We start from the raw sequence: 25,080 nt of genomic DNA, 5'->3' as shown, positions 1-25,080 counted from the left end.
GTTTACATAGACATCATGCCAAATAAAATGGATCCCTGTAAGTGGATTTGACTCTGTGTTATTAAAAAACGCTAAAACTTTGCATCAATGTAAGAAACACTTAAGAAGTTCCCATTTGGAAGTTCCTGTCATGGCCCAGCAGTTAACGAATCTGACTAGCATCCATGAGGATGTAGGTTCAATCCCTGGCTTTGCTCAGTGGGTTAAGGATCTGGCATTACCATGAGCTGTGGTGCAGGTCGCAGACATAGCTCAGATCCTTCATTGCTATGGCTGTAGCGTAGGCCAGGGCTAGAGCTCTGATTCGACCCCTAGCCTGGGAACCTCCATATGCCACCAGTGTGGCCCTGAAAGACAAAAAGACAAAAAAAAAAAAAAAAAAAAAAAAAAAAGAAGAAGAAGTTCCCATTTGGTTGAGGGGAGGGCTAGAGGTATTGTTTTAGATTTTCTAAAATCAAATCTGAATATTTTATAATGGCTGTTATGAAGCTTCAGATATATACAAATGAAGTGTCTGAGGGTCATTTCAGTGTGTCTCAGCAGTACAGCTAGGTAACACAACTAAATGCCAAATAAGGTGATTTAAATTAGCTGAACCTTTCTTCACTTTATGGAAGACTGCTGAATCTCTGAATCAGCTCTAAAAGAAGACTTCAGCTTTGCAATCAAACAAGTGTAAGCTGGAGAAGACCATTCACATCTCAGTGATCATCTTTTTATTATTCTTTTTTATTTGCTTTTCAGGGCTGCACCTGTGGCATATGGAAGTTCCTAGGATAGGGGTCCAATTGGAGCAGCAACTGCCGGCCTATGCCACAGCAACAGCAACCCCATATTTGAGCTGCATCTGTGGCCTACACCACAGCTCGCAGCAAGAGCAGATCCTTAACCCACCAAGTGAGTCCAGAGATCAAATCCATATTCTCACAGATACTGTCAGATTCATTAGCTTTGAGCCATGATGGGAACTCCAGTGATCATCTTTTTAAAAACAAGGGAGAATGAGCTGAGTTTCAAATGGGGTGAAATAGGAGTCAGTGAAGGTTTTGAAAACATACTGAAAGTTTATGTTATGCACACTTATGTTAACAAGTAAGTGTGCATAATCTTGCTGCATAGAGTATCCAAGGTTGCAGGTACTTCCCTTTTAGACTGAATGTATCTTGCCACTTCTTTCTGACCTGTAAAGTTTCTATGGAGAAATCAGGTGATAGCCTTATGGGGTTTCCCTTGTAATTGATTTTGTTTTTCTTCTGTTGCCTTTAGAATTTTCTTTTTATCTTTAACTTTTCTCTTTTAATTATGAATATAGAAGCCAAAATCCTCAATAAGATATTACCAAACAGAATCCTACAACACAGAAAGGATCATAACACCATGATCAAGTTGGATTCATTACAGAGTCACAAGGATGGTTCACAATATGCAAATCAATGTGATACACTGTATCAATAAAAGACAAAAACCACATGATCATCTCAATAGATGCATGTGGCAAAATTCAACATTCATTCATGATAAAAACTCTTGCCAAAGTATATACAGAAAGGATATATCTCAGTATAATAAAGCCACCTATGACAAACCCATATACAACATAACACTAAATGATGAAAAGCTGAAACTAAATTCTGAAACAAGACAAGGATGCCCACTCTCACTACTTCTATTCAACATAGTAATGGAAGTCCCAGTCACAGCAATCAGACATAAAAAAATGAAATAAAAGTTATCTAAAGCCAAAGGGATGAGGTAAAATTGTCAATATATATAAATGACATGATACTCCATATAGAAAAACCTAAAAACTCCACACAAAAGCAATTAGAATTGATAAATGAATTCAGCAAGGTAGCAGAATACAGGATTAATGTATAAAAATCTGTCACATTTCTTTACACAAATAATGAAATATCAGAAAGAGAAAGTAAAAAACCAATCCCTTTTAAAATTGTATTGTAGTCCCCATTGTGGCACAGTGGAAATGAATCCGACTAGGAACCATGAGGTTGCAGGTTCAATCCCTGGCCTCACTCAGTGGGTTAAGGATCCAGCATTTCCCTGAGCTGTGGTGTAGGTCACAGACACGGCTCGTATCTGGCATTGCTCTGGCTGTGGCTGTGGCATAGGCCAGCGGCTGTAGCTCCGATTCAACCCCTAGCCTGGGAACTTCCTTATGCCACCAGTGTGGCCCTAAAAATACCAAAAAAAAAAAAATTGTATTAAAAGTACCTAGGGATAAACCTAACCAAGAATATGAAAGACTTATATGCTGAGAGCCATAAAACATTGATAAAGGAAACTGAAGATGATTCAAGGAAATAGATATCGCATGTTCTTGGACTGGAATAATTAATATAGTTAAAATGGCAACTCTACCAAAAACAATCTACAGATTTAATGCTATCTCTATCAAATTATCCATGACATTTTGTACAGAATTAGAACAAATAATCCTAAAATTTATATGAAACAACAAATGACCCAGAATTGCCAGAGCAATCCTAAGGAAAAAGAACAAAGCTGGAAGCATAATCCTCCCAGACTTCAGACAATACTACAAAGCTACAGTAATCAAAACATCATGGTATTGGCACAAAAACAGACATATAGATCAATGGAACAGAATACAGAGCCTAGAAATAAACCCCCACATCCTTAGTCAACTAATCTTCAACAAAGGAGGCAAGAATAAACAATGGCAGAAAGATAGTCTCTTCAGCAAGTTGTGTTGGGAAGGCTGGACAGCCACATGAAAATCAATGAAGTTAGTAAACTCCCTCACATCACACACAAGAACTCTAAATCATTTAAAGACTTAAATACAAAACATGACACCATACAACTACTAAGAGACAACATAGGCAAAACATTTTCTGACATAAATCATAACAAAGTTTTCTTAGGTGTGTCTCCCAAAGCAGTAGAAATAAAAGCAAAAATAAACAAATGAGACCTGAACTTATAAGATTTAGATAGCAAAGGAAACCATTAGCAAAATGAAAAGACAACCTATGGACTGGGAGAAAATACCTGTAAACCATGCAACCTATAAGGATTTAAATTCCAAAATAAACAAATAGACTATACACTCAATATAAAAAAAAATCCAATCAAAAAATGGGCAGAACATCTAAAAAGACATTTCTCCAAAAAAGACATACAGATGGCCAAAGGCATGTGAAAAAAAATGCTCAACATCACTAATTAGTAGAGATATGCAAATCAAAACTACAGTGAGATATCACTTCACACTGGTCAGAACAGTCATTATCAAAAAAAATCTATGAATAATTAATGCTAGAAAGGATGTAGAGAAAAGGGAAGTCCCCTATATTGTTGGTGAGAATTCAAATAGATGCAGCCACTAAGAAGAACAAAAATACTAAAAATACTAAAAAATAGAGACACCATATGATTCTGCAATCCCACTCCTGTGTATTTTCTGGAAAAAATGAAAACTCTAATTTGAAAAGATATATGCATCTCAATGTTCACAGCAGCACTATTTACAACAACCAAGACTTGGAAGCAACCTAAATGTCCATCAATAGATGAATGCGTAAAGAAGATGTGGTGTACACATACACACACATACTGGAAAATTACTCAGCTATTAAAAATTAAATAACACTAATGTTTACAATAACTTGGATGGACCTAGAGATTATCATGCTAAGTGAAGTAAGTCAAAGACAAATATTATATGACCTTACTTTTATGTGAAATCTAAAATACAGTACAAATGAACTTCATTTATATAAAAGAAACAGATCCATAGTCACAGAAAACAAACTTATAGATACCAAAAGGGAAAGAGAGGGAGATAAATTAGGAGTTTTAAATTAAAGATGCACACTAACATTTATAAGAAAAACAATAAGGATGTACTGTATGGCACAGGGAACTATATTTAATATTTTATAATAAACTATAATGGAAAATAATTGATAAAATATATAAATGTATGTATATATATAAAATGTATAATCAAATCACTTTCTGTACACCTGAAACTAATACTACATTGTAAATCAACTATATTTCAAATAAAAAATTTTTGTGGTAAAATACCTATTTTAAAATTTGCCATTTTAACCATTTTTAATGTATAATTCAATGGCATTCATTGCACTCACAATGTCATACAACCATCACTATTCCCAAAATGATTTTTATTACCCAAACAGTAACTCTGCAACCATTTAACAATAAAATTGCATTACCCTACCCCCCTGATGTTCTGATAATTTCTAATTTATACTGTTTATATTAATTTGCCCATTCTAGATAACTCATATATAAGTGGACTCATACAGCTTTCACCACTACCAAACTATTTTCTATAGCAATTGTGCCATTTTACATGCCCACCAGAAATGTACAAGAATTGCACTTTCTACATGTCCTTCACAACATTTGTTATTTTCCATTTTTTGGACTACAGTCATCCTAGTAGATGTAAAATAGTATATCACTGTAGTTTGATGTGCACACCCCTAATGACTAATAATGCAAAAATCAATGAAATATACAAGTGATCGAGTGTATACACACAACAAAATGTTGTAGTTATGATTGCTAATAGGTAATACATATTTAGGGAAATACCTTATCTGCACACTTTCAATAATTGTGATATCAAATGTGATAAGTAAAATAAAGAAGTAACAGCAGCAAAATGGAGTAGCCTACTTCAAGCTCTCATTATTCCACAAAAACAGAAATGAAATTAAAGCGTCAAAACCAAAATTTTCAGAACTCTAGAAAAGTCAAAGGTTTACAGCTTGACAGCTACCAAGTGCATGCTGAATTACAGCTGCAAGGGTGGTCAACATAAGAATATCAATCAATATAATTAACATATCATGTTAATAGAACTAAGGTATTATAAAACACAATCACCTCAATGCAGAAATGGCTTCTGACTAAATCCATATTCTTTCATGACAAAAATACCCAAAATACTATGAAAATAAGGGAACTTCAACATGATAAGAGGTATTTATGAAAAAAACTCACCCTACGTTATACTCAAAGATGAAAAACTAAAAGCTTAATAAGATAAGGAAAACACAGGATGCCCACTTTCACCACTGATAATCATCTTCTTACCAGAGAAATTAGACAGAAAAAAGAAAAAAAGACATCCAAATTGAAAAGATAAATTTATCTCTATTAACAGACCATGTGTGTGTGTAAGCCCAAAGAATCTGCAAAAAAGCTGCTTATTAGCCATCTACATATATTCTATTGAGGAGTATCTATTCAAGTTCTCTGCACGTTCAGTTGTTTGGTTTTTGTTTTTATTTTCCATTTTATGAGTTCTTCATAACTTCTGGATATTTGTCTTAGATATATGATTTTCAAATATTTCTACCATATTGTAGGTTGTCCTTTCACTCTTTTTAATTAATTTTAGGTGTACAATACACAATTGTTTAGGTCTTTAATCTCTTTCAGCAATGTTTGCATTATTTGTTGAAGTCCTTTTGAACACTTCTAAATATATATAACCTAACCAGACTTAATGCAAATATATGAGGATAAGGAAAACATAATCCCACCAGCAAAGAATTTACTGTGCTGTAGATAACATAATGAAGTTATAATATCATGTAAAATATATCAATATTCTGATAGTGTTACTAGAAGAAGTTTATTCTTCTCTCCCAAAAGAACTACAAATACCTTCATTGTGGGGACTACCCTTCCTATTTCCTTTTACACTGAGGAGTAGGAACTAGATATATTGCTAGAGAATACCTATTCAAGCTTGGAGGCCCAATGTTTGGCACTGTAGCCTTGGAGGAGGTAGATCTGAACTATGTTTTTCAAGACAACATTATCTTCCAATGAAAATGTAGCAATAGCTCATAAAAACCTGCAACTGTGACAGACTGAAAACCATTGTTCACAGATACTTACAATTCTGCCTTAAACTAAAATGAATAAAAGAAACCCATGGGTTTTAATAGCCTTCATTAAATGAAGTTTATACCAGCTGAGAACACATTGCTTTTTTAAAAATATGATGCTAATACTATGTTTTTTTCTATAAAGTGAAAAACGGAAATTGGTTAGGGAAGCAAAAATTCTGTCTAATATTCAATGTCTGGAAGGAAAACATATGCTTAGTGGTTTTGTTCTCTGATTCAGTCAAGATAATTTATTTTGGAAGAAAAGAAAGATTAGAAAAATAATTCAGAATCTTTTACAAAGGAGGTTATTTTCAAAGAGGAGATTTAAGAAAAATATAAAATGAGACTTTGGGTTCAGTAACTAATATTACTAAGAAAAGTTAAATTCCCATAAAGCAACACTTTGTAACTATAGCAACCATGCAAGGTAGCACAAAAGGGCTCATCTTTATGCAACACAGCTTTATAAAATCTATCATCTTGGCTGTGACAGTATGTACTATCTTTTGTGGTCTGCTATGACATCCTAATACATAGACATTATTAACTATAACTAATAGCTCATTTATTATCAGTCAAGAAAGTTATTTCTTAAATACACATGTTTAAAATTAAAATGAGGTGTTTAAACAGTTAAGCTTACTAGCCATAAATTATCAAAATTGAAAATACAAGATGCCAACTTTGCTGATATCCTTATTTTAAACATAATTTAAAACATTAACACTTATTTATTTATTTTCAACAACTAATTTTCTTCTAGGATAAGGAAAACTAATCAGAGTGCTATGATGACCTCATAGTGAAGCCTCTCAAAATAAAATCCCCTTGGTCTCAAGACACACAAAACTCTGACATAATTGAGTGAAAATATGAAAATGAAGTTTTCCCAGGAGACCTGAAGAACATATCAACTGAAACCAGGAATATCATTAACAATTCCCATTACAGATTCAATGTGAAAGCAAATAGATTTTATTCCATTTAAATAGTTCTGATAATGAGACCACAAAATGAATCTGCCTTAATAACTGGAATACTTTATGGATATCTTTTTGCCCAGAAAGTACAAATTGTAAATTGTAAATAATTCTTATGTTGATTTTATACACACACACAATCTTGCCTTGATGTCTGCTTTGCTTATAACATATGTACATCTACCTATATATTTTAAATCATCTCAATTACTTTTAGTAGCAAATACAATGTAAATGCTATGTAAATAGTTGCTGGTGTGAGGCAAATTCAAGTTTTTCATTTTGAAAATCTGTAATTTTATTTTTTAAAATAGTTTTGATATATACAGCATTTCTCTACACCATTCATTTTAGCACAAAGAGATTGAGTACCATTAGAAATGTATTTTATATATTCTAGAGATTAAGCCCTTGTCAGTTGCATCATTTGAAACTGTTTTCTCCCATTCTGTAAGTTGTCTTTTTGTTTTCTTTTTGGTTTCCTTTGCTATGCAAAAGCTTTTCAGTTTGATTAGGTCCCATGGGTTTATTTTTGCTCTAATTTCTATTGCTTTGGGAGACTGACCTGAGAAAATATTCATGATGTTGATGTCAGAGAGTGTTTTGCCCATGTTTTCTTCTAGGAGTTTGATGGTGTACTGTCGTATATTTAAGTCTTTCAGCCATTTTGAGTTTATTTTTGTGCATGGTGTGAGAATATATAAGCAACTTATACAACCCAACAGCAAAAAAGCCAATCAATCAATGGAAAAATGGGCAAAAGATCTGAATAGACATTTCTCCAAAGAAGATATACAGATGGCCACAAACACATGAAAAGATGCTCAACATCGCTGATTATAAGAGAAATGCAAATCAAAACTACCATGAGATACCACCTCACACCAGTCAGAATGGCCATCATTAATAAGTCCACAAATAACAAGTGCTGGAGGGGCTGTGGAGAAAAGGGGACCCTCCTGCACTGTTGGTGGGAATGTCAACTGGTACAGCCACTATGGAGAACAGTTTGGAGATACCTTAGAAATCTATACATAGAACTTCCATATGACCCCGCAATCCCACTCTTGGGCATCTATCCGGACAAAACTCTACTTAAAAGAGACACATGCACCCGCATGTTCATTGCAGCACTATTCACAATAGCCAGGACATGGAAACAACCCAAATGTCCATCGACAGAGGATTGGATTCGGAAGATGTGGTCTATATACACAATGGAATACTACTCAGCCATAAAAAAGAATGACATCATGCCATTTGCAGCAACATGGATGGAACTAGAGAATCTCATACTGAGTGAAATGAGCCAGAAAGACAAAGACAAATACCATATGATATCACTTATAACTGGAATCTAATATCCAGCACAAATGAACATCTCCACAGAAAAGAAAATCATGGACTTGGAGAAAAGACTTGTGGCTGCCTGATGGGAGGGGGAGGGAGTGGGAGGGATAGGGAGCTTGGGCTTATCAGACACAATTTAGAATAGATTTACAAGGAGATCCTGCTGAATAGCATTGAGAACTTTGTCTAGATACTCATGTTGCAACAGAACAAAGGGTGGGGGAAAAATGTAATTGTAATGTATACATGTAAGGATAACTTGATCCCCTTGCTGTACAGTGGGAAAATAAAAAAAGAAAAAGAAAAAAAATGTATTTTAGAAGACTTTCTCTCCTCAAATAACTCTTTGGGTGGGAAGTAAAGCATAAAATAAAGTATCTTAGGGAATTCAACCCACAGACTAAGTACAATGAACTCTGTAATTTGTTTTGGAACAAGATCCAATTTGGTTTTAACTAATACAGAGATTTTTTTTTCAATGGGGTGTAGTTGCTTTACCAGAGATTTTTATTTGATCATTTTATGGACTGCTAAATCTATTTTGTGCTTCCTTTTAGGTAATCTACTGGAAAATACAACAAACATACATTGCTAGCCTAATGTGAAACCACATATATAGGTGTTTACCAAAACACTTGTATGAATGGATAATAATTTGTACTAAAAATAAAGAGGAAAGCAACATAAATGAGAACAATAAAAGGGAAAAAGTAGGTGAGAAAATAAAGGCAGAAATTTACTTAATATTCTTGAACATATAATCATCAAACTTTCTTCTATTGGGTTCTTTTGGAAGGCAATAAAATGGTGGTTTGAAGAAAGCTCTGGAAAATTCTGAGACCCAAATGTTTCATTTAATTTTTCCATAATACCCTAGTTTCTATTAAAATAAATGTCCCTAATTTTAAAAAAGCAAAATTTTCTTATGGCATCAATTACTACACAGGGAAAAATTAGACAAAAATTTCATAATTGTGGAGATATGGAAAATTACAAACAAAAAATTATGAATAAGGGAAGTTATTTTCTGCTTGAAAACAAATTACATTATTCAAATCCATGTTCTATCAATAGACACTTGGGTGGCTAGGTGGGAGTGTTTGTGTGAAACAGACAATATGTCCATCTAAGAAACTGTAAGCCACTGAACAATCATGAGACATTTGCTTATGTTCCGCCTGGCAAGTTTGTTTTTGTTATGTTTTGTTTTGTTTTTATGGCTGCGTGTGGCATATGGAAGTTCTCAGGCTAGGGTTTGAATTAGAGCTGTAGCTGCAGGCCTAAGCCACAGTAACACCAGATACTTAACCCACTGAGCAAGGTCAGGGATCGAACCCACATCCTCACGGACACTATGCTGTGTTCTTAACTTGCTGAGTCACATTGGAACTACTGTCTGACACGTTTTTAATACCCTTTAAGGACTCAACTTTCATTTTTATCTTTTTGTCTCTAACAATAGGTAGGTAGCCACACTGTCCTTTGGAGAACCTAAGGTCTAAAATATCCAAGAAAATGAAAGTGGGAGGGAGGAATAAAAAAATCAACCAAGTAACTGGGAGAGTTAAAACATTAGACAAAATTTCCTCCTTGCTCCCTTCTTCTTTCTCTCCTTCCTTTCTTTCCTTCTTCCCACATCCCTCCCTCTCTTCCTCCACCTTCTCTCTCTTTTTCTGCAGAAATCACAAAGTACAAAAAGTGTAAACCATTATTAGCTTCAGAAAAAAGTATAATATTCCTTGCATTTTGTATCAAATTCTGTTTTGACAATAGCAGACTCCTAATTGCCCAAACAATGTATTCTCGATAATTACACAAAATTAGAACAATGACACGAGGTACCCTATTTTAATTCTGTGGCTTAACTCTTATTTAATTTTCACATGGTAATTAGCACAAATCATTACTTACATAATACTATTCTGATTAAGAAATGATGTCTGTTGACCTGATGGATTTGAAAACTACCTGTTGTAAGAATGTGCTTTCTTATTGTATTTTCTTTTTAGAATTGTCTCAACATGGAAACAAATGCTCATCATTTAAAAACATTGGATTATAATATATCTAATTGGTGTTCCACTTGACAAATCAGGCTACTACAGCCTAAAAAGTAAACTTTAACCTTAACACAGCATCAAAGATTTTCATTATACTTAGTTACAACTTAAGCATTTTCACTCCTCTAGTGAAAAAAGGATCACTCTGGAAATGTGAAGACTGATAAGGAATTTTAGTGTTGTAAACTATTCTGTATTTAAAATCATACCGTGATTTCAAACTGGCTCATATCCCATGTGCCCTCTTTCAGAAGTGTTTTCAACTGCCCCTCAGCCTGAAAGTGTCCTCAGAGCTCTTCAGAACATCCAAGGCAATTTGTTCTTGTGGGGCTTTTTTGCACACTCATTTATTAATACTTTCAGTTATTTAAAAATAGTAATTATGTTTCCCTTACTTCAGCGATTTCCACTCCACCTGTCAGTGACTTCTACATACACAAAAATTGCCCAGTAAACATTCCTGAAGTTCAGGGAAATTAAAAGTAAATTGCCTTCCACCAAAACAAATTAAAAATAACTTCTGGAGTCCCCGTCGTGGCGCAGTGGTTAACGAATCCGACTAGCAACCATGAGGTTGCGGGTTCGGTCCCTGCCCTTGCTCAGTGGGTTAACGATCCGGCGTTGCCATGAGCTGTGGTGTAGGTTGCAGACATGGCTCGGATCTTTTGTTGCCTGTGGCTCTGGAGTAGGCCGGCGGCTACAGCTACAGCTCCGATTGGACCCCTAGCCTGGGAACCTCCATATGCTGCTGGAGCCGCCTAAGAAATGGCAAAAAGACAAAAAATAAATAAATAAATAAAAATAACTTCTGGTATGAGCTTCTTTCCAATATTATTTTTTTAACCTCAGATTCAAAATAAGACTGTGATGCTACTTGTGCATTCTTTTCAGAAATAAAGAATGCAATTTTAACAGTGAAATATATCTATCTAGCTGCTGTACGTATCTGAAGTACAGCATAATTTATACAACAGGGTCAAAAATCTTAGAGATAATTTTTCACTTAAATATAGAATAAAACTTTGGTTACACTGATTTATGTTTTAGTGTTATATTTTAGGCGAATTTTGGAAAATATAAATGCTGTAAAAAACATTATACTTACAAATTTTATAAAATATTCATAAACATAACTGGATATAAAACAATGTATTTAGGAAAATACAGTATTTATTATATTGTACCAATTTATTTCTTCTTAATTCTTAAACATTTAAGTCTTCTTTATCAGCTATTTCCAACAATCAGTAAAAAGGCATTTCTTTGTAAACATAATTTTTTGGAATAAATCAAATTTAAAATAAGTATAAAAATATCTTTATAATACTTCATATTAATAACCTCTTAGTATTTGCCCATGTTATCAATTAAGATTTCACATTAATATAAGATTTCATTTTTAATTCAAACAAAATATAATCTTATATGTCACATAATTTTAAAGAGACTTTGCTCTCTATTTTGATTATTTAGAGAAATGTGCAGGTCAGCTATGTCATAATATCACTAACTGAAATCCGTTGCAAAGGTTGTGAAGTAGGTCAATCTATAGCCTTATAAGAAAAATTTTGTACCACCGTAGTTCATAGAACTTGGAAAGGACATTACGTTTACCATTTAGGACCCAAACACAAAATATAATATGGTATATAAGACCATTGTTTATGCCATATATTGAAAGAGTAAGATGAAATAGGAAGATTGAAACTGACTTTCTTATCTAATGGCAGCTATTTGAAGAAACTATTATTTATTTCAAAATTTAAGTTAATTCTGAAAAAAAAACGTGAATTGTCAGATGTTCTGTCAGACCATACTTATCCTTAGCTACTCTTGAATGGTGTTTAATACACGCATATTTCAAAGTTGAGATAATATAACCCCATCACTGTGTCAGTCTACATGAGTGTGACTTGTGACTACTGTATTAGAACTTCTGGTTATTCCTAAAGCAATGTCTTCAGAGAAATTTCTTTGTTTCCATTTATATTAAACAATTAAAACAAAAATAGAAACAGAATCCTGCCCTGTAAAATTTACTTGATTATCTCCTTACCAGCTCATAACAGCTCCATTTTGAAGTGAGATGTCTAAATAGCATTTCCTTAGTGAGGCAGAATAGTATTTATGTCTTATTGTATTATGCACAAAACACAAACTGCTAAAAACTAGATTTCATTATGATTATTGTTCTTAAATTTTACTTCAACATAAGAAATAAGATTAAAAAGTGGATTTTTAAAGCTTTAAAAAAATATTGCAGAATTTACATATGTTCATTCCCAGGTTAGCAAAAACACACTACATATTTACACATGTTCAATATTTCACTGTTTAGTGGCTTTGATTTCTCATTCTGGAAAAAGGATATTGTATAGCTTCCTTGAGGTCAAAACTTTCAGCCAGTGAAACAGCCTGTCAGTAACTATTGATTGTTTAGGGAAAATATTAGTGATTTATTGAAAGATCTGTACTTCCATCTTTCCATTGTAAAGTAAGAAGTAGGCCAAGTGAACCACAATATGATAACATGGAGGAAAGAGTATCTCCTATATTGCTGCTGCAGAGGCAGAAGAAATAGAAAAGTGGCGAGTTGAAATCAATACTAATTTTAGCCTTATTGACGGGATGCTTCATGATCATCAGATTGACCATTAAAGCGTGGGACAGCAGATCAGTTGCAAAGACCACATCTGTTGGTCCTTTCCTCACTTCCTAGAGGATTTACATGGAATTGTCTATGTTTATTTCTAAATACTTAAAAATTTCTGATTATGCAAGTTGACAGAAGACTATGAGACTCTCATTGACCTTGCTGAGAGTTATATGGTTTGAAAGAATCTCAAAGGCTTCAAGGAAGAGGAAAAATTTTCTTTAAAAATTAACTAGTCATTATCTGAAAAAATGTTAAAACAGATTGCTGCTTTCATAAAATCACGTCAAGGCTACGGAAACATCCTTTCTCTCTAACATATCTTGCTAAAATTGACATATTACTAGGGGAAAATGCCATTTGCCTGCATGATAGCAAACTTTCTCCTGAACAGAAAATATACCATGAATACATATCTGAATACTCTTATTTTTACAAAGGCATAATTATATTTTTAAGGGAGTAGGAGTGGGCAGAGACCACTCAATATACTCATTTGTTACTTCATTTATTCATCATCCACCCATCCATTCATTCAATGAATATTTTTTGAGTGTCTACTATATATGCCTTACACTAACTATTTATAGAGACTGGGGATAAAAGAACATATAGTACTGACAAAATCTCTGCCCTTATAAATCATGCAATTTTGTTGGAATAAACAAATAAGTAAATAAATAGCTATGTAATATAATGCCACATAGGGATAACCATTCTTTCCCTAAAAGCTGAGACGACAGTGATAAGGATGCTATTTCAGACTGGATGGAGAGATTATTTTTGAACAGATATTACAAATAAGAATGGAAGTATGTATCGCCAATTTCTGAGGGAAGAACATGCAGAAAGAACAGCAAGTGAGATGGTCTTGATACAGAACATTGCAATGATTAGGCATTCTTCATCAGACAGGGAAATCTTAAAAGTGGTGACATAGTATCAGGAATAATTATAGGTAGAAGTTGTATTGCTCCTTATAGCAATCTGTTTTTACTCAGCAATTGGGAACTGAGAGTTCACTATCTCCTAAGGTTGGATAATATCAAGTTCTTTGCATAAGTATCCCATTTCACAGCTAAGAATGCTTTTTTCTTATTCAAAAATAATATCGATGCAGAATTTATTTGGTGACCTTACAAAGGCAATAGTGTTTACAGTTAACTAGGAAAAAAATCACCTAATCAGTCTGAACTTCCCATAACACAGCCTTAGCCTAACAGTTACAATTGTTTGATCTTTCAAAGTTATCTTAAAATGTAATTCTTAAACTATTGAGAAAAATCTATGAGTGTTAAAGATCTATTGAGTCTGATACTACTGCAAATTAGATATACATTCTGTATTTAAACATACATGACATATTATATATTCACTCATAAACATATGTATGTAAACATATTACATATTGGAACAGTTATGAAGATGGGACAGTTACCACTTGTCATTCAGTGTCCCTTCTACAATATACTATTCAGCTGCAAAGAAGTACAGTTAACTGACAACCTCCAACAATTGGAGGATCTGCTGACACCATGCTTTCCTGGGCAGCTCCTAGCCAATGACTAAGCATCCACAGGACAAGGGTGGGGGGCAAGGGGGAGATGGCTGGCCATTTTTCTATCTACCTAGGAACTCCTCTAATGAGCAATCTTTGCTCCACAGCACTCCACAGAGCTGGCTGAGAGAAAATCAGACCTGTATTGTGCTTAGAGGCCTCTACCCTTCATCCTGCTTCTTTCTCCATTTATCTTTCACAGTTGTTACTACTCAACAGCTTTTTGTACCACTGACTACATCTGAGCATCTGTCCCCTGGAAGACCCAAGTGATACACATATGTTTTCAGACATACACATAAATATCTATTAATTTAGAGTAGATATATACATGATTGCAATTCTTTTCATGTACTGATAGTTTAACTAATATCAAAAAAGACAAACATTTTGTAGTTAAATCTGTTCTAATGAATACTAAAAGGAGCTTTCTCATAACAAAACATTTGAGTAAAAATTTTTTGAGACCTCTGGTACGGAAGGCAGCCTCACCGGAACCCTGTTTTTAATAGGGTTTGATATAGGATTCAGTTTGACTGTCTCATCTATATTGTTTAATTATTAAAAGACTAGAAGATACTTCTTAGGAGCTGTTCTTACTTCTGAGATGACCTCATGTCATATCAATAAAATGTTAGTATAGGACAAATATTTATTATGTGATTTTTATTTTTATTGAATTGAAAGCATCATATTTGATTATGTGGGAAAGCATTATAATTATAGTAACATATATGAGTCAGAGTATACATTCACAAATGGAGAATGATTTTTGGTAAACAAGAGCACTTTAATTTATTAATGAGGATTCCCATGGTACTACATGCATCCTTCAGGATTTTCCAACACTTAATTTATTAAAATCTTAACTCACTCTCAGAGTTTTGACAAATAAAACTGGGGGGACTGTCAGTAATTATTCTTTACTTTCAGAAAGAAAGAGAATTAAAGTCAATTGGAAGAACAGTTTGAGATTTCACCCTGATTATTCATGTGGAACTTCCTCTTTTCCACATGTTTTTCACGGAGGCAGAAATATTTAATTGGTATTTTCTGTACACATAGAAATAGATAGAATAACATGGGCAGCACTTTACTGTATAAATTTATTTCATAGTGTTTAAGGCTCATTGAACATGAAAAATATTTACCATCACTATCTATGAAAGGTAAAGTAAAAATAACTGCTAATGTAATGGTGGATTTCCTAGGTGATTATATGACATATTTCAATTACTTCAGCACTAAAAAATTGACTTACCAAAAAGGATATTTTCTCTTAATCCCCTGGAAGAGGATACATTTGAAAAATGCTGCTTTACATTTTTAATTAATTGAAAAACAATGGCAATAGAAATTCTGTTTAAGAGATTAATTACATGTTACTATGGTTCAAATAGTAATCTAATATTTTTCAGAATAGGAAACAAAAGTCTCCTGGCCTTCCCTGAAGATTATATTTTCTAGAAATCGAAATGGTACTAGTATTCCTTCATGTCACTCCCATCCCACATTTACACCCAATGTAATCATGATTGCTTTTCAAGAAAGTAACATAAAAAGCCAGTAAATAAATATTTTTCACTTTGAATATAGTTCCCACCACAAATGAATTACCACAAGAGTAAATAACAAGTGATTCATTCACTTTCCCCTTCATCAAGTTTAATGGAAGCTTCTCTATATCACAGATCATTTAAGAGAAATTTATGATGCTGAAAGAAAGCATACCATATTTGAGGCTAAATGACCACAAACAATGAGCCATTTTATGGGTGTTAAGTAAGGAATTCAATAAAAAGGTGATTTAAAAGGAGAGAAATAACATTTTCTAATTAATCTTTGCTCTAATTGATTGGTAAGTGCTTCAACAATATCGGATTTTTTTTTTCCACTCAGGGAAAACGTCTGTAAGTCATCATTTCATTGCACGCAACTTACTTCCTTTATCTAGTTCTCTTCCTTAAACTAAAGCAGTTGTAGTAGAGGCAATCTAGCTAACTATGTTTCCAGGTCAGACACCAAAATAAATGAGTCAGAATGGATTAAGACAAAGGACTACCTTGATAAATTTCATCTAAGGCCATTCAAATTCAAAACCCATATGAAATGCATTTAATCCACAACCTCCAAATCTCCCAAAGTTGGGACTTGGGATCAAATTATTTCAAAAGTCTCCCAGGTCCTTCCAGCTCTAAGTAGCAATCCAGAAAATCAGTGTTACTGTGAACTAGTAAGATATGAGGGAGACAAAAGACTGTAGAGGGGATTAAAGCAGGAAACTATTTCTTATTCTTGACTGACTCCTGTTGTGGAGCTGGATATTAATACTTATGTTCTTTTACCTTGTCCCTAAGTCATCCAACTATTTCTTAATACTCCTTTTTCTGAGAAGAAAAGTCAGTTGCAAGGAGAAGACCAAAAATATCCTAGCTCATATCCTAAACACATTTACCGGGAATTTATTATGTGTGAGGTACATAACATGGACTAAATGTTTGGGTTCTCTCAAAATTCCTATGTGTGAATGCTAACCCCAAATGTATTAGGAGATGGGGCCTCTAAGAAATACTAAGATCATGAGGTGGAATCCTCATGAATGACATTGGTGCCCTTGTGAAGAGACAAGAGAGCTTGAGCTCTCTCTCTTGTTCACAGCAGTGAATATACTGAAGAAGTTTGCCACCTGCAAACCAGGAAGTGGGTCCTTACCAGTCACTAAATCTGTCAGTACCTTGATTTTGGATTTCCTCAACTCCAGAACAGTGAGACATAGATGTCTGCTGTTTAAGTTACTCAACTGTATGGTAATTGTTACAGCAGCCTGAATTAAGAGAGTATTATTGCAGATATTTGAGATAAATCAGGTAAAGCAACTCTGATAAAGATACCTGCCCTTGTAGGGATTATATTCTGCAGAAAGTGACAGGCAACAATCATTAAACTTAATAAAGTAAGTAAATCGTGTATGTATTAGAAAACAGGAGGTGCTATGGAGAAAATAAAGGGAAATATTTAAGGGCAGATGGGACTGGGAGAAGGGCAGAGGTGGAGGGGTGCAGAATTTCAAAGAAAGATTCAGAGTACACCTCAGTGAGATAAAATGTGAGTGAAGACTTGAAAGATGAGTGAATCAAGCAAGGATATTGGGTAAAAGGGCACTACTGTCAAGGGCCCCAAGATGGCAACACATCATGTCATGTGCCTAAGGAACAACACAGAGGCCACTGTGTAGGAAAGAGAGAGCAGGAGGTCTGAGAATCATTTGGAAACAAATAATATGCGCCTCGTAGCAGACTATGGACTTTTCATTTTATTTTTATTTATTTATTTATTTATTTTTGCTTTTTAGGGCCACACCAATGGCATATAGAAGTTCCCAGGCTAGGGGACAAATAGGAGCTACAGCTGCTGGCCTACACCACAGCCACAGCAATGCAGGATCCAAGCCACCTGCAACCAACACTACAGCTCACAGCAACACTGGATCCTTAACCCACGGTGGGGCCAAGGATCAAGCCCGCACCCTCATAGATACCAGACAGGTTCATTATCACTGAGCCACAACAGAAACTCCTGGACTTTCATTTTAAATTTGAAAGACATGGGGAAAAACTGCAGTGTTTTGAGTAGAGGAGGAAGAGAACAATTTTTCTTTTTTCTGATGAAATGGGGTACCATAGTTAAGAGGATCTCTACTGCTTATCAGCTTGTGTACTTAATGTCAAGTTTCTTAATTCCTGTGTCTCATCTACTACGTAAGCACAAGAGTATGAACAGCACATAGAATTGGTTGTAAAGCTAAAAAAGATAATGCATCTGAAGAACTTTGTACTGTAACTAGCATATTGTAACTGCTAAATAAATTACCTCTTACTTTGCTATTTTCAATACAAAATTTTTCTCCAAAAATGAGTACCACTAAATACTGGGATTGTTCTAAAGATTCTCTCCAGTGTCTATCTTCCAATAGATGAGTCAAGCAAACAATCTCAACTATGTACAAGGGATTATTCTAGTTACTAAGAGGATATACAGAATTTCAAATGCAGCCCTTACTATTAATAAAATATGATTTAGGTGAAGAAGTAAAACATATTTAAAACATGATGATTGTATACTACTCAGTGATAAAAAGTGATAAACTATGATATGAATAAACACATGAATGAACCTTAAATTCCTTCTACAGAGTAAAACAAACTGCACACAAAGAGCACATACTACATAATTTCATTTCTGTAAAACGAATATAAATCTGTAGTGATAAAAGGCAAATAAGTGGGAATACACATAGGAATGGACCATACAAAGGGGCACAAAAAATCTTTCTAAAGTAATGGAAATGCTCTGTATCTTGATGACAGTATGGTTTAACAAGTGTGCAACTGTCATATCTCATCAAATTGCATATTCTAAATGGGTGCCATTTATTACACATAAATTGTTCCTTCGTAAAACTGATGCCAGCAAAAACAAACACAGTTGTTATAACAATTGATCACAATCAGTTAGGTGATCAGGAAAAGTACACCTTTTACCGGTTTTGACTAGAAAATTATAGACATGTTTAATTTAGATTTGAAAGATCACACAATGATTTCCAAATATTACTTGATTTTTATTAGGTCTAAAAATCTTGTTAAGCTTGAAGAAAAAAGTCCTACTAAATTGGTTAGTTTTGGTTTCATCCAGTCAAATGTTTCAGTAATTTTGTCAGTCTTTTTACTTCTTGTTGGAGGATCCTTTTACCACATTGAGCTTCTTTTATTTTTCTATACTCTATCCGAGTTTGTTTCTTCCTGGAAGCAGCCCTGACAGAGACTTAGAGCGTTTTCTTACTGCTTTCGATATAACTCACAAAGATTTTAATTACAGTTTCATTTTTCTAATACAGGTAATTATGCTTCTATCTGGAACATTTTTCAAATGATATATGAGAGGAGGTAAGTGCCTCTCATCTCTAATTCTAAAAAGGGCAGACGTTTTATAAGATTTTCTAAGTGATCCTATACTATATTTGGTTTCCAAGAGTTACACCACATTTTTATGAAACAGCAAATAAAAGAGATGCATGTGTCCCTATGGTGTGAGGAAATAAAAGGGAAGAGATATATTCAACTTTGGTATAATAGTTTATGGAATTATCAATGAATTATTTCAAAACTGAAAATCCCACCTATTTAAAATGTTTAATTGACTTATCAAATTAATTGCTTAATACAATGAACACATTTCTAAGTTATTCTTCAGAAACTAATGCTTTGAAAATATATTTAAATGTATTTAAATAAATATAATATACATTTTCTATTGATAGAGGATATTACCAGTAAAATATAGTTTAAAGAGTAAATTGTTTCATTTTCTTATACCAAGAAAAAAAAAAAAAAGGATCTCTATGAAAGTTTTCTGTCTAAGGAGTCATTCGAGATTTCAAATACAGCACCTATTTTGGAAAGCAAATTTGGGATTCCTGTAGACAGATTAAAAATTATTTCCTAATATAGATGACTCAAAGAAATACCTGTCAAACAGAAAGTTAAGACTTCTGAATGCAGACACAGCCTGAAAAAGAAGATGATGAGGTAATTTATGTGGAGTATTTGCCAAAGGGCTATTCAGCAGAGACATAAATAATGAAAATTAAACTACAGTCACAAAAATAAATGAACCATATTCTGAAGCAATAGGTTGACTTTTAATCCTGATTTTTCACATACTTCTGAGCTCACAAAATTCAAGCATCTGCAGCAAATCTCCACATCAATAATCTGAGTTATTAGGATCCCCTTGTAATTTCAGAACTGTTCATCACTGGAATGCCTAAAGCAACACCACAGAAAATTCTTCTTAGATAAAATTGATCCCAGCAACAACATTACGTGCTTTTACAATGACAAACAATATAAGGTGGGAGGGGTCTTAAGAGGTGCGTCTTTGTCCTAGGCTGTATTTATTTAAATCCCAAGGTTCCTCTCTACCTCATTTCAAGGCTTTGTTGTTTACTTCTTTCCCAGCCCATATTTGTAGATGTGGGTCCTGCCTCCCCTGAGTTTATATTTCTGTATAAGGCTATCCCTGTAAAATAAAAATACTACCAAAGAGGAAAACAGAAAAACTAAAAAAAGAAAAAAAAAAGAATACAAAAAAAAACATTTAAAAAAGAAAAAAGGTAGAAATTATATCAAAGTCTTCTTTGAAGAGATGCTGAGCTTGTTTTTTCTAATATTTTGCAGGATGTATTAAAGAAATCTGTGGAAAGGCTGAGAAAAAAAGGTGATGGGGACCACAGAAATCACTTCTCTGTTCTTGTTTACAGCACTTTTGCTTGACATAACCCCATGTAGGTAATGTTATAAAAGCTTTGATATCTGGCAGAATTAAGTCAAATATATGAACTGCAGTTTAAGAAGCATAAATGTCAGCTTTCTAAAGCCTTCCACATCAAAGCCATCAGCAAGGGTTTTTAAATGCACCCTAGTGGTGTATTAGGTATCATGGGAGATATAGAAGATGTACTATGATATTAGACACACAGAAGGTATTCTAAAAATATATAATGACTGAAAGAATTAGATATGAAAGCTACCAGTAGGGAATATTCTGTGTAAGTAAAGTGCCTAATCATAAATTGATCAGAGAATTCAGCAATCTAGAGCAATATGCACGTTATAAAGGGTAAACCAGGCAATACAAAACTAGTGTCTGTAGTCACCGACAAAGAACTCAATTTTCTGAACTTCCATCTCCCCTTGAGTGACAGGGATCAGCCTAAGGGACTATACTCCATAATAACAAGTTGAACAATGCTGGATTGTTAAATGCACAATGGAACCCAATTCTCTAAATCTCCAACCCGACTATATTCCACATTGTATCCCACTCCAATTTTCCAACGGAAGAAGAAATATCTGGGAACACAACCTTTAAGGACAGTAGTTGTAAAAGCCTACTTATGTACTTAGATCTGCTACCAGTTGAGGATATCAGGTCTAAATGAGTTTTATTTGTTTTATAATAAATTGTATTTGTCACTAGCAATTGATCAAACCCCACGCTTAGGGAAACAAATATTTAGAAAAGAGGCAGTATTTCAGATAGGAAGGAGGATATAAGAGAACAGAATTGGAAATGAGTATGATTTACTCAGGACAGAGTAAAGAAACTTGCTGGGAGTAAGGATTACAGATACAGTTATTGGCTAAATAAGGCTCATAATAATCACTACAGTAATAGGGGGAGTCTCAAATTCACCTAACAGGTAACAGGGAACAACTTTACATTTCTGAGCAAGGGCATTAACATGACACCATATAAGCTAGAGAAGGGGAGACCTAAAAATACAAACCAGCTATGGTAGCTTAGAGGAATAAAATAATGTAAGAATGACATCATGAGGGGTTAGGTGGGGTTGCTGGAGGTAGAAAGGAAAGAGATATTTTTCCTAAGAACCCAAAGGAATGAACATATACTGAATCACTTCCTTCAGGTCTCTTCTCAAATGTCAAATGGAATACGACCAATGAGGGTTTTCTCTGACAAACTTAGATAAAAATTACACTTCTGATTCTCATCTGTGCACTCCCATGCCTCACTTGTTTAGTTTTTCTCCATAAAGTGTGTCACCATCTGACACACTCTATATTTATTTCTTTAATGCTTTTTCCCACCATTAAAATGTAAGTAACAAGACGTTGTTCTGTTACTTTCCAGTTCTCCTGAGCCATGGAAGGTGGTTTCATAAATTTTGTGCTGAGTATCTTGAATTAATTAATTACTATCTAATAAAAAGAAACATGGACCCGCATGTTCACTGCAGTACTATTCATAATAGCCAAGACACAGAAACAACCCAAATGTCCACTGATAGATGACTGGATCAGGAAGATGTGATATACACACAATGGAATACTACTTGGCCATAAAAATGAACAAAATAATGCCATTTGCAGCAACATGAATAGAACTAGAGACTCTCATCCTGAGTGAAGTAAGTCAGAAAGAGAAAGACAAATACCATATGATATCACTTATATGTGGAATCTATTATATGGCACAAAGGAACCTTTCCACAGAAAAGAAAATCATGGACTTGGAGAATAGACTTGTGGTTGCCAAGGGGGAAGGGGAAGGAGTGGGAAGGACTGGGAGTTTGGGGTAAATAGATGCAGAATGTAGCCTTCCGGATGGATTAGCAATGGGATCCTTCTGTGTAGCACTGGGAACTCTGTCTAGTCAATTATGATGGAACACGTAATGTGAGAAAAAAGAATGTGTACATGTATGTGTAACTGGGTCACCATGCTGTACAGTAGAAAAAAATATATATAAAGATATTTTTTAAAAAAAGATTTTAAGGGATGCAGTTCTGGAAAAAAAGAAAGAAAGAAAGAAAACAAAGGTGAAGGAACAAGTTATGTTTTCCATGTTTCTCACTTGGGGTTATAGTAGAAAATTAACATGGAAGAAACTATTTCATTAAGAAACCTCAAATTTTATGGTCTTAAAAGCAAAGTACAACAACAGTTCAAAAGAACAATGAAGAAAATGCAATTTGGATAACTATGTAATCCAAGATAGGTCACACAACAAACCAAAGAAATTTCTAATAGTCCACATATACTTTAGTAGATGTGAATTTTTGGCTATACTACTGTTAATCTATACTCAACAAATGGTCTTTTTTCAGGTTTTCAAAGTGTTCACTGGTTTTAATTTGCCACTGCAATATGCATTTCAAATAAACGATGTAGACACTAAGTGATTAAACAACCTTTTGCTGTCACTCCCAGACCCATGAGTAGAGCATTACTTACTCTACTTACTAACCCATAATTTAGTTGGAAAATGATGTGGTTCTCCAAAAGCCAGTTAGAGCAATTAGATTCCAGAAATGAGTATAAGAATATGCTTTTTCCTGTGGAAGAGCCAACCCTCAATTGACTATTGAGATGGATGACTTTATTAGATCATGACAAATCTTAAATATCATTAATCCATAACTCAATATCTCGAAATCTTCTTCAACCAGATAGCCAAGACAAAGCAAAAGTCATTATACCAAAACACTTATCCATTTTGCTTACTCCACTAAAGTAAAAAATACACATACAAACACAAAAGGATGCTGAATCATATTCTGAGTTTAGAACGGAATTAGAGTAAAAACAAGGTTTCTCAGGGACAAAAGAGTGAGTCAAATATCAAAGTCCTAGATGTATAAATAATTTATAAAACAAAGATTTTCATGACTCCAAACTAGAACTCACTTTAGGTCACCGTGGAAAACAGTGTCAGTCAAACAATTTGATATCAGTTAATTCTGCTTTCTAATATGTTTGTGGCATAGTACTGAATTTATTGAGAAATAGTGCATCGTCTGATCTCCTAAGACACAAGATAACTTGGGAGTCCTAGGAATATACATTTACTTCACCCTCAAAAACCCATGAACGGTGCAGCTTGGCCTTAGGTTGGAAACTTCAGGATCCCCATTCACTCCTGACTTTGACATGACCCTGTGATTTGGGAAAGTTACCATCTCAGTTATGTTTTCTCATCTGCCAAAAGGAAATCAAACATCATTGCCCTTTACCTCAGAGAGTTATTATAACAGATAAGGAAGTGTTTTAAAAGTTAAAAATTAATGTATTAATTCAATGTATTCATCTATAACTTCACCTCAATCAGAACTGCTGATATTGTCTGAAGAGGGTAAGGAAAGGGAGGGTAGTAAAATTGGAGAAGTGTCTTTCCAAATCATAAATACATATTTATGAATAAAAGATGGGCCTGCTGAAAAAAAATGGAAAATTACAATAATATCATTTATACTCAAAGATATTAAGCATATATTTCTACCCAGTATCAAAATATTTTACATGAACAAGATATTTAGAAAGCATGAAGCTATTTTTTTATTTAGACAGGGCTAAAACTTTAAAAAATTACAAACTAAAATAAATGCAATAACAAAATGCATTTGGGGACCCTTCTTTCTCTTTGTTCTCTGCTCTGTAGGGATTCACCACTCAGATGATCACAACCTAAACTTTATCTCTGACTCTAGCACTGTTGACCAAAATGACAGTAATTTAACCTAAACCATACAGAAACTGAATCCAACCTAACTATAGAAAGACATTAGTCTGGTTCAAAAAAAGCTTTGAGTGCTAATTATTTTCACTGGGTTGATATTATCGAAAGCAACTGTATTTTTAAGAATCAATCTTTAGTAATAGAATTATTATAGAAGTATTTTGGGGAAGATTATTTTGTTTCTATTTGTGGTGATTTTTAATATACTACTATGTCATAATGCCTACTAATATACTATATGAATATTTTGAATAAGTATTCTATAAATTATAACACAAAATAAAACTTGGTTCACAAACAGCAATGGAAAGAAACAGAAATGGAGAAAAATGTATGAAAACATTTTTTTACTGCTCGTAAAAAATAATGTCTCAAGGTCTGCTCCTATCTCCCCTCAGTGGAAAGCCTAGCATTTAGTTGTGAAAACTTGAAAACCTTTCCTCTCAATGTGGCCTTA

General features: G+C 33.9%; 1 protein-coding gene across 50 annotated transcripts in view; it reads right to left on the bottom strand.

Moving 5' to 3' along the window:
* Positions 1–25,080, bottom strand: part of NRXN1 (neurexin 1) — a 1,114,648-nt gene that overhangs the window by 961,939 nt on the left and 127,629 nt on the right. The window lies entirely within an intron of this gene.

Source organism: Sus scrofa, chromosome 3 (genome assembly GCF_054392235.1).
Source record: "Sus scrofa isolate SSC_HxYL_T2T_F1_AM1 chromosome 3, Sscrofa_HxYL_maternal_Yorkshire_Landrace_v2.0, whole genome shotgun sequence".
NCBI lineage: Eukaryota > Metazoa > Chordata > Mammalia > Artiodactyla > Suidae > Sus > Sus scrofa.
Note: the sequence above shows the minus strand (reverse complement) of the source record. Positions and strands in the feature narration are given on the sequence as shown.